The following is a 13007-nucleotide window of genomic DNA, read 5'->3' as shown; positions in this document are numbered from 1 at the left end:
TCAGCTCCACCCTGAGATAACTGAGCCCACTGCAATCAGGGATTCCATTCCTTTCAGCAGTCTCACTGCAGCTTTTACCAATATGTTAAGAAACCCTGTGATTTTGCTGTTTATAGACCTATTACCAAAAATACAGGCAACATTGGCACTTTACTACCTCTGCTGGTGGCCATTGTGTCCTAGCTCATAACTTTTTGGTGGGCAGGGGAGCCAAAGATACATATAGGTACAGGTGAATCTGTTGGGAGGGCAGAACATGGAGATTCCACCCTTTGCACGCAGAAGGTCCCAGGTGTAATCACAGCATCTCCAGGGAGGGCTAGCAGAGAACCCTGCCTGAAATGCTGGCCAACCAAGCATTGATTGATTGATTGCATCTGTATCCCACCTTTTTCTCCAAGGAACTCAGGACATCGTACATGGTTCTCGCCTCCTTGTTTTATCCCCACAACAACTGTGTGCCTTAGGCTAGGTGTGAGGTGTTGGGAGTGGCACAAGGTAAACCAGTGAGCTTAACGGCCGAGTAGGCTTTGAACCGTGCTCTTCTGTGTCCTAGTCCAACGCTCCAACCACAACACTGCCCTGACTCTCTAGGTGGACCAGTGGCCTGACTTGGTATAAAGCATGTTCCTGTGTCCCTGGGTGGAAATTAATGGACACAAAAAACATTCAGTCCTGGGCCTAAAAGTCCTGTTGGCAGCAGGGAGGCAGCGTGTCCCATTTCACCTCCTGCAGCAAAATAGTAAGGTGCCACTCCAGTGGCATAGCGTGGGTTGCCAGTGCCTGGGGCCACGCAGAAGGCCGTGGGTGGGACAGGGAGAAACGGACGGAGTACACATGCACATTCAATTGCCTCATGGCATCCGCATCACCCAGAAGATCACAGCCGCAGAGATAAGAAAATAAGAGTTGTTCTGTTGTCTGGAGAGATCACTTCCTGGTTGAGAAGCCTGGCAGCTGTTTTGAGATAGCACCAGATGTTGAAATATTGCACCCCTAACAATTTTACACCCAGGGCAACCGCCCCTGGGGCCCCCACACTACACCACTGTGCTGCCCCACCCTACTGTTGCTGTGGCTCTGCCACCACCAAAGCCTCCCACACCTTCGCTGCATGACAGTGTGTGTGCATTGGCTGCCAAGGTATCTCAAGATTTCAGCAGGATCTCACTGGAAACCACCACCACTGTTGGCTCTGCTTCTCCACTGCGGGGCACCTGTGGTGTGCCTCAGCCCTGGGAGGTGGCCGACCCTGGCTCAAGAAACTTTTCCTACATCCTCGTTTTGCATGACCTGAAAAAGTTTTGGTTGGACTGAGGTCCCACCTCCCTGCTTTTACCCCCATGCGCTCTTCCCTCCACGTTCATTGAACTTCAGTCAAACAGACTGTTTAAATAATAAAGTGGAACCCTTGGCTTGTCCCCAATGTCGAGCTTCTCCCCTCCGCTTTCCCAAATAGCCTCTTGTGCATAAATTACACTTTTCCATTGTTTTGATTAAAAATTCTTTTTGCAGCGCACGCTGCACGGGGCGCTACCGGCTGGCAACCTGCGATCTGGAGGAGCCGCTGGAGTCGGCTTACAGGCAAAAGTTGGCTGGGTGGGTCTGGGTTGCTGCCGCTGTCAGGAGAATGAGAGCAGTTCATTAGTCTTGAACAAAGCAGCGGCGCTAACTATTCTTCCTTCTGTCGCCCAGCATGGATAACAGCGGCTGGCTTCAAATCTTCTGCAGCAGGGGAAGGGACTTCCTCTTTTTTAAAAAAAAGGTGGGGAGGGGAGAAATATATTGGATTTATAATTGAGCAAGGAGGAGGGAACCTCTGTGCTAATCTTGAAAGGAAATAACACCTCCAAGCAAATTAATTTAGTATTTTAGCTTGGGGGGGAATTAATGTGATCCTGCTTCTCAATTAATTTAGACATAGAGACCACTATCAGAATGTGGCTGATAAGGAATGCTGAAAGGATGCTCCAAATTCCCCTGAAGAGCCATCCACAAAGGGTTTTATACTTTCTCTTAAAAAAAAAAAAAAAAACCTTTGCAGCCCAATCTTCTGTCCCTCCCAAAAAAACTAAGACAATAGAAAGAAACACACACACACAAACACCCCTCATCTGTTCCTTAAGCTTTCATAAGCTCTACTTACAGTGCAAACCTGTGCATGTCTACTCAGAAGTAAGCCCTATGGAGGCTTTCTGAGGAATTGCAGCCTTAATGTATTCCATTATACTGTATACAAAAAGAAATTTACTTCTTTTTTAAAGGCACGGAACAGACAACATTTTAAAACACACAATCAAGACCCTTAAAAATAACCCAATTAAAGAATCCACCTGCTCATGTCAGGGCCCCAGAGTTTGCCTGCTGTGCATCATTTCAGGAATGTACAAAGTTTGGGCTTCCTGATTGTTTTTCTCATGATGCTCATACTGCTCTATCTTGTCCAACAGTGATCTACCGGAAACCGATTTTGAAGGAGACTTGAGAAGCAACATGCCTTCTGCTTACATCCAAGGGAGATGGGGTTTGTTTAATTTCATTTAGGCCTAGCTCTCGCAGACTCTCTGCACCTCTAACAAGCAACAGCTCCCAAGAGTTGGGGGGAAAGCCACAACTGTCTGAAGTGGTATCCTAGTGTTTTTAATGTATGGTGTGAATGTGGTTGTGGCAAGAACTTCGGTTTGCACAAAGGGGCTTTCTCCCCTCCTCCCAGGCACCCCCCCAAAATTGGCTCAAGAGGGATTGGGAGAACCGCCCCCCCTCCCCAGATCAGCACATGGCAGGAGAAGAGGGGCATCACTGCGCATGACAAGCCAAAATGCTTGCAGGGATGGAATGTTCATCATAGCGCAACACTGACCTCCACCCAGCATTTCTAAATTTGCATATGTATATTACAACATGCGGGGACGTGGGTGGCGCTGTGGGTTAAAGCCTCAGTGCCTAGGGCTTGCCGATCGAAAGGTCGGCGGTTCGAATCCCCGCGGCGGGGTGCGCTCCCGTCGTTCGGTCCCAGCGCCTGCCAACCTGGCAGTTCGAAAGCACTCTCGGGTGCAAGTAGATAAATAGGGACCGCTTACTAGCGGGAAGGTAAACGGCGTTTCCGTGTGCGGCTCTGGCTCGCCAGAGCAGCGATGTCACGCTGGCCACATGATCCGGAAGTGTCTCCGGACAGCGCTGGCCCCCGGCCTCTTGAGTGAGATGGGCGCACAAGCCTAGAGTCTGTCAAGACTGGCCCGTACGGGCAGGGGTACCTTTACCTTTACCTTTACCTTTATTGCAACATGCACATTTTATGTATGTCTGTATACTTTCTTTTGGTGCATATAACTGTTTTTGGCAAACTCGCCACCTTCTATCTCACCAAAATGTTTACAAGCAATGCCGCCTGCACAAGCGCAAGGGACGCGAGGCATTCGTGACCCCAGACTGCTCCAAGAAGCAACATGAAAAGAAAACCCAGGGTGTGAGAGACTTTCCAAATATAAGGAACAATTGGAGGCAGAAAATACAATCACCACTATCCAATTGCAAGACGGCTCAAGGCAGAGAACAAGGTGGGGAGTAACACCTTGCTAATCCAGGAAGTCCCAAATCCTGCAACAGGAACAGATTTCCTGGTTTGCTACTTCTTTTGGATTTAAAGATTGAACTAGATGAGGGGTTGTTAATGTGACAGCACAGTCTAAAAGGTAAAGGTAAAGGTACCCCTGCCCGTACGGGCCAGTCTTGCCAGACTGTAGGGTTGTGCGCTCATCTCACTCAAGAGGCCGGGGGCCAGCGCTGTCCGGAGACACTTCCGGGTCACGTGGCCAGCGTGACAAGCTGCATCTGGCGAGCCAGAGCCGCACACGGAAACGCCGTTTACCTTCCCGCTAGTAAGCGGTCCCTATTTATCTACTTGCCCCCGGGGGTGCTTTCGAACTGCTAGGTTGGCAGGCGCTGGGACCGAGCAACGGGAGCGCACCCCGTCGCGGGGATTCGAACCGCTGACCTTTCGATCAGCAAGCCCTAGGCGCTGAGGCTTTTACCCACAGCGCCACCCGCGTCCCTGACAGCACAGTCTAGCAACCAGCAAATGGAGATCCGAGGGCCAAATCCGCCCCCAAAGGTTTGACATCTGGCCCCAGCATAGCCCTTGATTACACACACTCATGCACACACACTTAAAACATGCCAATTATTTTCCCCAAGCCGGGGCACAGGCAAAAAAGGCTCTTAAGTTCCTGTCTCCCAGTTTGAACAACAACAGAGGCTCTGTGAGAGTTTGCCACTTGTACACCTCAGCTGCTCACTCCTCAAAGCAAGCCAGGACACAGGCAAATGGGAATGAGCCCAGCTGAAGTATACATGGGGGGGGGGGGCGGTTCTGAGAAAGAGTTGTGCTGTAGTTTCTGCTAGGCAGCAGTGAGTTAAAAGAGCCCTTTCCCAGTTGAGGGAGCCAAGGTAAGCACTTGAGACCTCCCCTGGTTAGAAACAGGCTGGCACCCGTTGAAAGTGAGTTGTCATCCGGGGGGGGCATTAAAATAATAATAATAATAATTATTATTATTATTATTATTATTATTATTTATTTATACCCCACCCTTCCCGTTCAAAAACCAGGCTCAGGGAGGCTAACAACAAATTTAAAACACTTTAAAACACTTAATTATAAAAGCAGCATAAAATAGGGTATAAAAACATGAATAACAATAAAAAATAAAAAATCAATTAGATAATCCCCCGGGCTAGCAGGCTGAATTGGTCCTACTTGGGCCAACGAGGAGGCCAGGGGAGAATTAGCTGTGGGGTCTCAGAGCGGGTGATCTTCATAAAAGGGGAGGGGGAGGGAAGAGAAGGGAAATAAAAGAGTGCAAGTTATTCCATTCGTGCAATAGTAGTTCCTTGTGCTCTCTAGGTAACAAGCACTGAGCAACCCCTCAGCTGACGGATCATAGAGACACAGCGATGACCAGCATAAGGAGAGGTTTCAGAGGAAGATGGTTCAAACAGGCCTGATGTCAATAGCCATGCAGTGTGAGTGTGCCCACCCAAAAAATCTTGCATTGTCGGTTTCATTGCTTCACTTCAGGGGTGGGGAACCTCAGGCCCAGGGGGCTACATGTGGTCCTCCAGGCTTTCTATCTGGCCCTCAAGACTCTCTCCAAGCCACACCCCTCATCAGTCTTGCTGCACACCCTCCTTGAGTTCTTCCACCTAGCTGGAATGTGTCCTTGAAGTGTGGCATGCCGGGGTAGAAGCCAGAGAAATTGGGGTTGTGGGTATCTTCTCAAACTCTTAACTTTTGCATGGTTAGAATGCAGCCTACTATACAAAGATAAGACTTGCATATGTAGCTCCACTCAATTCTGCCTCTGGCCCCACCTACCAGTTGCATGAAGATTCGCCCACCAGGGAACGTGGTCCTCAATTTGAAAAAGGTCCCCTACTCTTGTTTTACTGGAAACCCAAGAAGTAACAGAGAAAGGAGATAACCTATGAAGGCAATTACAGTGATATCTCGGGTTACATACGTTTCAGGTTACATACACTTCAGGGTACAGACTCCGCTAACCCAGAAATAGTACCTCGGGGGGGGGGGGAGAAAAGAAATAGTACCTCGGGTTAAGAACTTTGCTTCAGAATGAGAACAGAAATCGTGCTCCGGTGGCGCGGTGGCAGCAGGAGGCCCCATTACCTAAAGCGATGCTTCAGGTTAAGAACAGTTTCAGGTTAAGAACGGACCTCCGGAACGAATTAAGTACTTAACCTGAGGTACCACTGTATAATCAACATGTGGAACAGAGGATAATGATAGTGCCAGCCAGACTCACTCCACCAATAAACATTTGATGTATCCTGATCTATATATATATATATATAGAGAGAGAGAGAGAGAGAGAGAATGAATCTTAAATAACATTCCCACTCAATTCTGTCTAAGGCTCATTAAATGAAATGGAAATAGCTTTACTTATTGACATAGTGACGTAGGGGGAAAGCTCAAGTGCGCAATCAATGCTGAAGAACACTAGAGATGTTTCTTCTGGTGCATGTACATTATCAAAGTTGCAATCCTATTATCCACTTGCTGGGAAATAAGGCCCATTGAACTCCCTGGGACCGACTTCTGAGCGGTCGTGCCTAGGATTGCAATGCGGGGCAAGAACGCGTTCTGTCGCAAACACCAATATGCAAGAGTTGAGCCAGATACTGCGTTTTCCAGCCAGAGGGCTGTTTCCAAATAATTTCCATAGATGGGTATCCCTGAAAATGGAACGAATGAACGAATGGGTGGAGGAATGGCGCCATGCTTTCCTATGAGCCTCAGACAGCTTTGGGTTTTACGGAACTGTCCGCTGTGCATATCACATATGTTTGTGGGAGGGGGAAATATACAGCTTTGACATTTCCAAAAATGAGATGAGGTTGTGCATCTGGTGCCGTGGAACAACCAAGAAACAAGCCCTTCCCTGTATAAGCTTGGTGGTGTCAAGTCAAGGACACAGCGTACAGTCCTGCCAGACTGCAGAGAGGAAAAAGAATTAACTAAGCAGTGGTTCATTTATACAAACAACGGATTAAACCTCTGTGGTGCCGTTGAGTTATGTCTAAGGGGAGACATAAATCGGAGTAGTGTTAGCACCAAGTGGCAGGAGGAGAGAAATGGCTTAGGGTGGTCCAAGTGGACAGCCGTGAGTAATGGGAACAACATTTGGAGCAAACAGAAAACATCGGCTGCCTTCCATTTCCTGCCCCGTCTGAGTCACTGGCAGTGAAATTGCTCTGGATCAGGATGCTGGGAGAAATCTGCACCAGAGAGGAGTTGGCTACAGAGGCCTGAGACATGCTGTGTTGTAATGCCTGAATGTGCAGATGTATCGTGTCCGGATGGCCTTAAAGAGTTGTCCTTACCTAGAGTGCATAGTGAATATGCACTCAGAAACCTCTAAAAGTGCTGTTTTCCAAAGCTAGGAGGCAGGAGAGAAAGACAACATACCTGTTTTAAAGCTGAACTTAGAAAATGACAGCCAAACATCGATAATATTTAAAATATTCCTGCTTTAAACCTTAAGCGTAATTGTTTCCCTTGTTTAGAATAGAATAGAATAGAATAGAATAGAATCATAGAGTTGGAATAGACCACAAGGGCCATCGAGTCCAACCCCCTGCCAAGCAGGAAACACCATCAGAGCACTCCTGACATGGTTGTCAAGCCTCTGCTTAAAGACCTCCAAAGAAGGAGACTCCACCACACTCCTTGGCAGCAAATTCCACTGTCGAACAGCTCTTACTGTCAGGAAGTTCTTCCTAATGTTTAGGTGGAATCTTCTTTCTTGTAGTTTGGATCCATTGTTCCGTGTCCGCTTCTCTGGAGCAGCAGAAAACAACCTTTCTCCCTCCTCTATGTGACATCCTTTTATATATTTGAACATGGCTATCATATCACCCCTTACCCTCCTCTTCTCCAGGCTAAACATGCCCAGCTCCCTTAGCCGTTCCTCATAAGGCATCGTTTCCAGACCTTTGACCATTTTGGTTGCCCTCCTCCGGACACGTTCCAGTTTGTCAGTGTCCTTCTTGAACTGTGGTGCCCAGAACTGGACACAGTACTCCAGGTGAGGTCTGACCAGAGCAGAATACAGTGGCACTATTACTTCCCTTGATCTAGATGCTATACTCCTATTGATGCAGCCCAGAATTGCATTGGCTTTTTTAGCTGCCGCGTCACACTGTTGGCTCATGTCAAGTTTGTGGTCAACCAAGACTCCTAGATCCTTTTCACATGTACTGCTCTCAAGCCAGGTGTCACCCATCTTGTATTTGTGCCTCTCATTTTTTTTGCCCAAGTGCAATACTTTACATTTCTTCCTGTTAAAATTCATCTTGTTTGTTTTGGCCCAGTTCTCTAATCTGTCAAGGTCGTTTTGAAGTGTGATCCTGTCCTCTGGGGTGTTAGCCACCCCTCCCAGTTTCGTGTCATCTGCAAATTTGATCAGGATGCCACATCCTGTCATGTGTTGGATGACAGATTGTAAGTTCCTTGGGGCAGAGATCAGCCCCCTTATAAAACACCACACACAGCAATGAAGGAACAACACCAACTATATCAATACTTTTAACACCTTCTGTGCTCTAATTCTACAAAACTTCACTGCTGCCATGGGGGCTCCAACATGCCTGCAGAGTTCACTGATTACTGGTTTCATTCTTTCCCCCTATTTCATTTCATTTGTAAACCACCATTTTACGCTGCCTATATAGAAGGCAGCTAAGAAGCCGTTAGAAATGACAAAATACACCATGAAGATCACACAACCTAGAAAGATCTGGTCCATTGCAATTAAGCCATAATGAAAAGCATGACTACCAAAAGAAACAACTTAAAACAATTAAGGTAATAGTCAGTACTAATCCATTTGAAATATAACATTACAGGATAAAAAGCCAACTCTCAAAATCAGCAAATAAACAGAAAATCACCCCCCAAGAATCACAATAAATCATTACATCATTAAATCATATATAAATATAATCAAATAAAAATCATTAAATCACAATAAATCAATAAAAATGAGAGCATATTCACCACCAGGGGGACAGGGGGCATCTACCCCCCAATCAAGTAAATCAATAAAATACTTAACTGAGGTTCTGCCCCCCCCAACGGGGGCATGAAGCTGCCCCCCAACATACAACCTGGCTTTGCCCATGTTCACAACACATAAAATACCACAGTCCTTGACTGAGCACCAAAGTCACATAGCTTATGAAATTGCAAAATGCACCAAGTTCCACAAAGCCTGGATATTTATTTCAATGGAGCTGAGCAAATGGGTGCCAAGTACTATTGGGGTGCTTTAAATACATACATCCTTCCTCCAGCAGTACACTGTGGTTTTGCTCTGTCTTGCACTCCCCATAGAGGGTACTTCCAAACTGGTGCTATTTTCAGGTGGGATCCAGTCACAAACAAGCAAATTCAGAATTGCACAAATAAAGCTGATTTGGAGTTCATGTACAACAAGCCTGTCTCCCCAAAATATTAATGGGGAGCGATGGGAGCATTGCTTATTTATTACTTTGAAAAGCATATCCTGCTTTTAACCATCAAGGCCTTAACAGGGCTCAGCAAACCTTTTCTGCAGGGGGCCGGTCCACTGTCCCTCAGACCTTGTGGGGGGCCGGGCTATATTTTTTTGGGGGAGGGGAATGAACGAATTCCTATGCCCCACAAATAACCCAGAGGTGCATTTTAAATAAAAGCACACATTCTACTCATGTAAAAACACCAGGCAGGCCCCACAAATAACCCAGAGATGCATTTTAAATAAAAGGGCACATTCTACTCATATAAAAACACACTGATTCCCGGACCATCCGTGGGCCGGATTTAGAAGGCAATTGGGCCAGATCTGGCCCCTGGGCCTTAGTTTGCCTAACCATGCCTTAAAGTGCCTGACAGCGATAAAAATATACTAAATGCAAAGTTTAAAATTCAAATTTAGAAACACACCAGAAAGGATAACACTTGCCTGATCGCATGCCATCTCTGCATACAAACTAGAATTGAGTGCTCGTTAAATAGCCAGCTTTATCTAATCTCCCAGCAAACAAATCAGAATGAATGCTCACTATTTGGCCAATGTCATCTAATCTCCTTGTAAACAAACCAGAATGAATTCTCAGTGAGCAGGTCATCTGGAAGTAAGAGGACTAGTTACTCTGGTTCAATCCTGAAAGATGCAGAGGCAATTGGCCATTAGGAGAGGAGCGGGGCAAACACACCTCATGAGCTCTGTGCTGGTGTGACTATGCCTACATCTCAGGAGAGTTTTGCCCAAGTCTGTGATTGATTAAGAGTAAAAGAATATGTGAGCACAAAAACTAACGATCAATGGAGATACTCTGAGCAACACCTGCTGTCAATGGAGAAGAAACCACTTGGATTAGTTTGATTGATCACAGTTGTGTAAATGGGAAGATTCAGAAAACTACATAATCAAGCTAATCCCGGTCAGGGATGATGGGAGTCAAAGTCCAGCCACTTCTGGAGAGGCAGAGATTCACCAAATCTGACCTTTCTCTTCTTTCTTTTGAGCAGGTTAATGTGCATCCATGGATGCCCAGGATCAGCTCACCTGGTATGTTAACTAGGTAACATCTGCACAAGATGACATGGCAACTGCATTCCCAGGATAGCTTGTTTGTGTAACATATTAATTATTCCCAGGCATGCAACCATGGGAAGAGTCTGTACCAGGGTAATATAGAGGTTGGCTTACATATTGAACTGGCTCATTGGGCGGATTCACACAAGCAAGGGCACACACTGAGTCCCATTCTCTGTGTGAGCCTTGCACCACCACCAGCCCCCAATCAAAATGTATTGGCTACACACCAGGAAGAGAACACTCTCCATCTGTGGCTGCTGACATTAAAATCAAAGTTTACAGCAGCCTAGGTTACCCTATTATGGTTTGCTGCAATCCTCGTGAGAAAAACACAGCGCCGTGAATGTGCACAGCGTCCCCTCTTTAATGGAAACATACATTTTCCTTGAGCTTGCTAAAGCAATTATCTCGACTCATTACTGTGGAAATTAGTACTAAGGGAAGCTTCGCCCTCCCTGCCTTCTTCCTTGCACCTTTCCTGGGCCCCTCAAAATGCCTCGAATTTAGGAATACAAATTTTAAAGAGTCTGGCAAGCTATTCAGCAAACGATATCATTTTATACCACCTTTTTCCCCGCTGAGAGGAAAAACTGTACGTGCTTCGGCTCCAGTTGCAGCCAGTGGCAACATGCCCACAAGACTTCAATGGGAGCAGGATTTGGGTCCTTCATGTGATACTGCCAGGTGCAGGCTGTAATGTGAACGACCATAAATGATCTGGATGCAGTGGGGAGCTGCAGCACAGCAGCTTTCCATGAGAAACAGTTTAGACATTAATTCAGCAAGGAGACTAGCGCCACTGTAATCAGGGCTTAATTGCACGCTTCAAGTTAAAACGCACGCTTGAATACCTTGGTGAGCAGGGCTCCGAGTGAAAGCACTTCCTTTTCAAAAGAAACCTCATACCCCAAAAGCTGCGTTTTGTTCCTCGCTTTGTATAGGGTTTCTGAAATTTATTACTGAAGATGTACGGCTTCCAAGGCCACAATGCCTTGTTCTCAAGGAGTCCGGGAGAAACTCCGCCGTGAACTGCCGTAAAATGTCTTGCAAATCACCAAGTAGCTGTATACTAATAATGGGCGCAGCTCAGGTTCTGTGAGAGTTTTTTGAGAACATGAGCAAAACGGGTATCCATTGAAATCACTGCCCTTTCCCAAACAGCCTCATACATTGGTGATCACGGAAGAATGTGGTTTAAGTGAAGAAAAACACTTTTCAGTTCAACATTTTATTGGCTGAACTCCTAATTCTCTCTCATGGCTTTAAGCATGTCGTATCTCACAAGCGAGGAATGACCCTGAAGATTGTACCCAGCATTAGGGAATCAGGGGTAAAGGAACATGAGAAGCTGCCTTATAGTCAGCTCATTGGTCCATCTAGCTTAGTACTATCTGCACTGGCTGGCAGCAGCTCTCCAGGTTTTCAGGCAGGGGACACACCCAGCCTGACCTGGCGATGTCATGGTTGCACCGGGGACCTTCTGCACGCAAGGGCCGCTGAGTTAGGGCCCTTCTCCCATGCTGCTAGGCATGTGGGGTCCATTTAGCTACCATGGCAGACAGCCACCAATAGACCCAAGGCAAAGCATAGCACCTGTGCCTTTTAGTTGGGTAAAAAGAAATGCCAGCTGTGGCAGGTAAAGCTTAACTTGGAGGGGCGAAAAGGCCACACCTGCAGAAACAGCCTCTTCCATGCAGCTATGGAAGTAATGGGGTTTCTGGCCAGGGGATTAGGTCTGGGCACCCACAGCTTATGGGGCACTTCAAACCACCCCCAGGGGCAATGGCAGGACAGTGGGAAACAGATGTGGCATCAGAGCCCACAATAGACTTGCCAGGGCTGAGATCAGCTGGTTACTACCACCTCCTTTTTTTCCTTGTCAAAAACTGTTCAGCCATGTGCTCTGCCCAAGAACTGCCATTTTGCAAGCTCCGGCTGCACTCAACATATTCATTTGTGCAGAGTGCTTCTGGACCCAGGTGTTATAATTTTTTAACGACCCTTATCCCTTGTCTGGTGGAGAAGGGACCAGGGTGGCATAATGCTTGGAAAGTGGGCAGAGCAGGATGGCAAAGTCAGAGTGGGGAGGGGAGGGAGAAAGCAACAGAAAGCAGTGGGGCAGGCAGGCTAAACCCCGGAGGACTAGTTGTGGGTGACCTGGAGGGGGGCACTAAATGCAAGGGGTGGGTGGAGCCAGAAGCAAAAAGTGGGTGGAGCAATGGATATGATTCTGACCTTTGTACAGTAGGCTGTATTTCAGGGATTTCTACACACACAGGCAAGAGGCATCCATCACACATCACAGGTCGTTCCATGCACTCAAAGTCGCTTGAGGGTTTGCAGTAGGGCCAATGAAGGGGGAAGGTGGCCTGGGAATGCGTGTGGCCTGGAGAGTTCCGAGGTCCAAACAGAGAGGTCTGGAGGGCCACATCTCCAAACTTCCCCTGAGCTTAATGCTCCCCACCCTTCCTCTATTAATGTCTCATCTAGTTTTGAATCATTAAAGCTCATGTCTGCCACTGCCGCCCCACCACACCTGGAGACAAAGCAAGGGACCTCTTGGGCTACTTCTATTAGGTATCAACAACTCAAATTATCGTCATCCTAAATGAACTTTTAACTGAAGTTGTAACTTATCATCCCTGATCATTGGCCATGGACTCAGCTACATTGGCAAAGAAAAAATGCTTTATATGCGTTGTTTTATATGTTCTAACATAAGGTTACCAGATTTTTTTCCAATTAATCCGGGGACACTTCTCAACTTCCTACTAAATAGATAGATTTTGTCAGGGGGCTGATTTGTAAATCCGGGATCTGTCCCCAGGAAATGGGGATGTCTGGTAACCT

Source organism: Podarcis tiliguerta (assembly GCF_965153285.1).
Source record: "Podarcis tiliguerta genome assembly, chromosome: 4".
Lineage (NCBI taxonomy): Eukaryota > Metazoa > Chordata > Lepidosauria > Squamata > Lacertidae > Podarcis > Podarcis tiliguerta.
Note: the sequence above shows the minus strand (reverse complement) of the source record.